At 43.2% G+C, this 6912-nt stretch overlaps 1 pseudogene; it reads left to right on the top strand.

Moving 5' to 3' along the window:
• Positions 1-3602: 3602 nt before the first annotated feature.
• Positions 3603-4786, top strand: LOC114689522 (annotated as a pseudogene).
• Positions 4787-6912: the final 2126 nt, after the last annotated feature.

The raw sequence follows: 6912 nt of genomic DNA on the forward strand, positions 1-6912 counted from the left end.
GGCTAGAGCAAACAAACCTAAAAAAAAAAAAAAAAAAAAAAAAAAAATTCACTCCCTGCACTTCAGGCCCCTGAGAGGGGAACAGAAAGTTTGGGAATGCCCAGGACATTTCCAGAGACATTCTGGCATCCATGGTCAGGGACGGTGAATGCCTCAAGAGAGCTCAAGGTACAAGGCACTTTCCAAGAATCATAAAAAGGGTGTGTGTGGAATTCAGCATCTTCTCATGCTTGTGGCCTGCAGAACTCTCACAAAAGACCTGAGAAAGCAGAACTCTGAGAGAGGTTAGCTGCTGTTGAAACGCTCCATGGATGAGAAAAACCGGTGTAAATGCGGACAGGTCTCAAGGCTGCCTGAGCGCTTGAGAGGTGGCTCATTTGGTAAGAGTGCTTTCCACTCAAGCATGAGGCTCTGAGCTGAAGTCCTCAGCACCCATGTAAAGAGCCAGGCTTGCTGCACACACCTTTAACTCCAGAGCCGGGAAGAATGGAAACAGAAGGATCTCTGGGGCTGGCTGGCAGCTGCCTAGCTCCAGGTTTAGTTGAAGAAAATAAGGTAGAGAATGATGGAGTAGGACACCTGGCCTCTTTTGGCCTTTGTACACACACACACACACACACACACGCACGCACGCACGCACGCACGCACGCACGCGCGCGCGCCCACACACACACCTACATCTGAAAGAACTAATGCATAATTTTCAAGTCCATATGGAATATGACAACAAGAAATGCTATCCACAAAGTCATTATTTCCTCACAGAGCTGGTAATTGAAGGATGATTTTCTAAATGACTTCCTGATTGTGATGGAGTTTAAAAGACTCTTGGTATGGTGGAGGTAAAGTCATTGGCAGTTTATCCTCTATTTCTGGGCTTTATACCTGTAATTCAACCAGTTGTGGGTAGGAAACACATGGAGAAGTTAGTGCCTTGATTCTGTGCAGACCTTTCCATGTAGCTTTCCCTAAGCAGTACAACGTAACCGCCATCCACGTCCTTACACTTAGTTATATGTATGACAGAGATCCTAGACGTGATTAGAAGTCACATTCATGGTCTGCAACAATAGGAGCATTTTATAGAAGATATTGGAGCATCCACAGGTCCTCAGGGAGGGGGTCTTAGACACAAAAACCCAAGGCTATCAAAAGTAGACCTACCAAAGTGTGTATTGGAATGCACGATCCAAAACATTAGCTATCAAAACTTCTGGGATGCAGCTGAACCAGTTGTCTTGGTTTATGTTGCGCTGATAAAGTACCAAAAAGCAATTTAGGAGGAAAGGGTTGCTTTGACTTTCATATCTCATTCACAGCCCATTGAGGGAAGCTAAGGCAGGAACCTGGAGGCAGAACAGATGCAGAGGCCATAGAGGATACTGCTCACTGGCTTGCTCCCGTGGCTTCTCAGCCTGCTTTCTTAGCAAACCTGGGACCACCAGTGCAGAAGTGCCGTGTCCACAGTGAGCTGGGCCCTCCCACATCAATCATTAATCAAGAAAATGCCGTATAGACTTGCCTACAAAAGGAGGCCTCTTCTCAGTTGAGGTTCCTCTTCACAAATAATTCTAGGTTGTGTCAAGGTTTCAATTACACCAACTAGCACACAGTATTTAGAGGGAAATAAATTCTTGGATTGGAGAAGAAATGTCCAAACTTAATGAGCAAAGCGGCAAACACAAAAGCTCCTTGATTTGAGTAAAGATGCACATGATTGTATTGTACATAAGGGACTAGAATCTACCAGGTTTCATGAAGCATTAAAAAATAGACTAACTTAGGGCTGGAGAGATTGCTCAGTGGTTAAGAGCACAGGGTGTTCTTTCAGAGAACCCAAGCTGAATTCACAGCACCCTCATGGCGGCTCAGGACCAACTGTAACTTCAATCTTCAGGCCTCTGAGGGCACTGAAGACATGGTGCATGTACACATGTGCAGGCAAAACACTCACATACATAACTGAAAAAAGAAGTACAGACTTGGGGCAGGAGTTGGGAGCAGCCAAGAAGGCATAGGTGAGCTGCTTTCAGGATGAAGACACACAACTATGAACACAGGAGGGTTGCAGCACAGTGTAGCAGGAATCTTAAAAGTTCTTATTAATAAAATCAAACCCGAGGCCAGTTATTGGGGTCAATGCTGGTAGATCAGAGAGACAGAACAAGTCACAGCCTTTCACCTTGCCAATTCCTCAGCTGGTCCTGTTTCCTCAGACTGGAAGCTTCTGTGTCCTCATCCCAATGGCTCTCAGCTGAACTGCTGCTTAAAAGCCTGAATGCTTAACCAGCCAAATGCTTCTAGTTTCTGGTCCTCACGCCTTATATACCTTTCTGCTTTCTACCATCACTCCCTAGGATTAAAGGCTTGCTTCCTGGGATTAAAGGTGTGAGTCACCATGCCTGGCTGTTTCCAATGTGGCCTTGAACTCACAGAGATCCCAGATGGATTTCTGCCTCTGGAATGCTAGGATTAAAGGTGTGTGCTATCACTGCCTAACTAGTGGCTTTTCTGTTCTCTGACCCCAGATAAGTTTATCAAGGTACACAATATTTTGGGGAACACAATACCACCACAGCACAGGCCTGTGATTCAGAATATAGAGGTAGGGGGATCAGGAATTCAGGTCATCCTTGACTATGTAGAGTTGGAGGCTAGCCTGGGCTACATGAGGCCCTGTCTCAGAAAACAAAAATAGTAAAAAGTAGGAAAATACTAAGCTGGGTGAAGTGATGCACAGCTCTAATTTTAACATTTAAGGGGTTGAGGAGGCATGAGTTTGAGTTTGAGGCTAGCTTGGGCTAAAAATTGAGATCCTTTCTCAAAATATAAAGAAAATAAAAGCCAGAAAAAGAGGGGGAAGGGAAGGAGAGAGAGAAAAAGGGAGACAGACAAATAACATATCATCAACAAGGAAACTCTTAAAAAACAGGTAATTACCTCTGAAAATGGAAGTTCACAAACCTTAAAAATTGAATCTAAACAGATCTCAAACTACTGAAGAAATGGCATGGGTGGTTTAAATGCTTCTCTGCCTGATGTGACACAAAATGCCAGGAGCAGATGGTTTGCCAGGAATTCTATCCAACAGCCAAGGAACAGTTCCCATACAGAGTGTTCCAGAGAAGAGGTCTCTGTCTGACTCACTTTCTGAGGAACTGCCTTATAAAAGCAGACCAGACAGTCCAAGAAGTGGAAAGGCACCTCCCCTCCAGTGCCGACCCCCCTGCGTGGCAGCACTGGAGTCCAGCCATGCATCACAGAAGGGGCTGTGCAAAGTGGCTTACTTAAGGGCTGTAAGATTGGCTGTGCAGTGAGAGTCTCTTCAGGTAATTTCCCACAATAACCATTTAAAACTCTACAGCCACTGATAGTTCACCCTCACCAGACACTGGGAACAGAAGCTACAGACAGCCCAAGAGCCAGACCATGAGTAGTAAAATACCAGGATCTTTTTCAAAATTTTATTTTAGATTTTATTATTTTTAATGACTTTTTTTGTCTGCTTGTATGTCTGTGCACCATGTACGTGCTTGAGGGTCCTGAAGAGGGCATCAGATCCCTTAGATCTAGAGTTATAGATGGTTGTGAGCCACCACATGGGTACTGAGAGTTGAACCCAGGTCCCCTGCAAAAGCAACAAGTGCATCAACTGCTGAGCCATCTTTCCAACCCCCAGAATATTTTACTTTCTGCCTTCAAAATAAAAGCATCAACTTACACTTCTTTATGGATTGCTGTGTTTTAGTTTGATCTATGTATGTACTGTGCAATGGTTGAATAAGGTTAAGTACCTTGATATTTTGGTTCTTTATGTGAAAATACTCAAATTCCCATTTTCTAGCTTTTAAAAAATTAGGGTGGCACACTCCTTTACTCCCTGCACTTGAGAGGCCGGAGGAGGAGCTTGAGGGCGGTCTGGGCTACAGAGCATGCTTAGGCCAGCCAAGGCTAAGTGGTGAGACTGTGTCACCCCAGGTGGTGTATTTCCTGTCTGCTCCCAGTACATTGCGCATGGCTTCTGCTTTGGAGGTGCTGTGGAAAGACCTAGAAGAGGTAAAAGTGTTGTTGGAAAAGTCCCCCAGGAAAGGAGCATGTGATGTTCTCACAGATGAAAGTTCCAAGACTGAGACACAAATAGAGAACAAGATGCAACCGCAGGAGAGTGCAGAACTTCTTGACAACGAGTAGCTGCCAGCATGGTTGCTGTTGTCACAATAGCACACATTGTGGGTGGGATCAGTCAGATAAACCTGTGAAAATCGGCATTCTCTTAAGGGGTTCATCAGCTTCCCGCGGAGGATGTGAGTACACTTTGCAGAGAGGTCAGTTGATCTTTTGGTAAAGAATCTCAATGGTAAGAGTCACTCCGTGATTGTGAACAGTCATTCAAAACCCATCTCAGTGGAAGGCAGTTCAAAAAAGGAGAGGGAGGCAGAAAACACTCGATGAGACGCCTTGGAAAGAGTGCCGAGAAAGAGAAGCCTCCTAGTGAGGGATTAAGGAACATTCTAGACAATTTGTGAAGCTGGAGAGGATGGCATGAAGAGGACCATCTATAAATCGTAGGTGGAATGAAGAGAGAAGCTACAGGAACAATTTGAGACTTTAATTTCCCTTGGAAACTGCCATGGAAATGCTCGTTTCCAGCAGGGACCACTGTTGAACTGCATGTATAAATTTAACAGATGACTGTTTGCATAGCCTTCTAAGTAAAGACAGCAGATTCTCCATTTCTTACCGGAGGATTTGATTTAAATAAATGAGCTTATAAAATTTCCTTCATCATTCACACCCTGGTCATTTTGTTTAAGAAAAGGTGATGTAGTTTTCTTATTGAAATATAAAAGGGGAGCCTTATGTAATGAAAATGCTACATTTTGTTCAGGACGGGAGGTAGAAAACAAGTGTTTGCTTGCCTGTAACTGACTGACATTAGCTCCCATTCATGTAAAAATTAGAGTAAAACTAGAACTTCTGCATACAATTCAAATTTGTACATGAACTTGAAGGCCACAATAGAGCTGTCATCCTTTTTGACCAGCTTAAGCAATGTGCAGAGTGCACATTACCATGTACTATTAACTGAACCACAAATGTTGTTACCATGATTTAAATGTTTATTTATGAATATAAAATTGAAACAAAATATAAATGGTAAAATAGGCAAGCATCTTTGTGTGGTGAATACTGCCTGCAAACTTGGAAAATCCATCTAGTCTTGTGTTCAATTAAGATGAAGTTTTACTCTAAAAAAATAATTTATGGCACATTGAAGTTGTCTTGCCATCCTACTTAGACCAAAGAGATTTGACTCTTTGGTCTACTTGCATCTTAGAACCTCCCTCTCCCCTTAGTTAAAGTGATTAACCATCTTTTAGAGAAAATTCTGTCTGTTATCACCCTTTCCTATTACCATTGTGAGATATTAAAGGGTAGGGGAGGTACAGGAATTCCCAAGGAGGAAGAAGTAAAGCTGAAAGATTCTGCAGATGCTAAGCGCACTGACACAGCTCATGGGAGGGACTTGTACTCAAAGGTCGGGATCAGGGCGAGGGTTTAGCCTGGATATATGCAAAGTACATGGTAATCACCTGTGGTCCACAGGGACTTGAGAACTGCCACTGTGTTTCACTGACGTGCCAGCCAACAGCCTAACTTTGCAAATGTACCAAAAGCTCGTGTGGAAGAAGGATGGACAAAGAACAGGATTGGTACAGGTGTGAGATTAGCTTGCCAGGTGTTTAGCTACATTATAGAGTTAAAGCTGTGAACAAATGGTTCAAAGGAACAGAAGAGAGAACCTGGGTACACGAGGCAATTGGTCTGTGCCCAGGCTGGACTTGTACCAGGGAGCTGCCATCAGGCAGTTCAATACTCACTGAAGGAGGGGTTGGGCAGACAGAATCAAATCATGCTCTGTCACTGCTAAACAACTCCAGCCGGATTACAGGCTAAAGGAAAAGCAAAAGCATGTGTGTGTGGGTGTTGGGGTGGGGAAGTTGATATGGGAGAAGATAGTAATAAATTGTCAAAGATTTCTCAAAAGGGAAAAATTATGTAATAAGAATTAAAAGCAAATATAGAAGGCAATATTAAAAAGCAAGCAGGCAAAATCTAGGAGATATTTGCAAATGTAAGCAATCAAGGCTTAGCATGAAGAGCATATAACAACTTTTCAGAGTCTAGAGACAGCTCAGCTCCTAGGGTAAGTGTATTTGGTGTTCTTACACATGACCTGCGTTCAATTCCCAGTATCCACATTGGCCAGCTTACGACTACCTGTAACTCCAGCTCCAGGAGATCCAATGGCCTCTTCTTGCCTCTGTGGGCATTGCATCATGCACATACCCACACATATACACACATATATGTGTAATTAAAAAATAAAGCATTAAAAAATGTTTGGTTTCTAAGGAAAAGTAGTCAACCTGATAGAGCACAAAAGAATAAGAAATGGTGCTGGAAAGATGGCTCAGCAGTAAAAAAAAAAAACTGGCTGCTCTTCCAGTGGACCTAGGTTTGGTTCCCAGCACCCACATATTGGGTCACAACCCTCTGTAAACTCCAGTTCCAGGGACTCAGATGTCTCTTTCTGGCCTCTGCACGTACCAAATGCACAAGTGTTGCATAGACATACATACAGGTAAAATACTCATACACATGAAAACAAAAAATGACATCAGGGATGTTTTAAAAAGCTACATGGAAATGCATACATACATACATACATACATATATAACCTAAAATTGCATATAATACATATAAGTCTCTCTCTCTCTCTCTCTCTCTCTCTCTCTCTCTCTCTCTCTCTCTCTCTCTCTCTCTCTGTGTGTGTGTGTGTGTGTGTGTGTGCATGTGTGTAGCTTAAGTGAAGTTATACCAGACTCAGGGATGAAAACCCTTTTGCG

This window comes from Peromyscus leucopus, chromosome 5 (genome assembly GCF_004664715.2).
Source record: "Peromyscus leucopus breed LL Stock chromosome 5, UCI_PerLeu_2.1, whole genome shotgun sequence".
Classification (NCBI taxonomy): Eukaryota; Metazoa; Chordata; class Mammalia; order Rodentia; family Cricetidae; genus Peromyscus; species Peromyscus leucopus.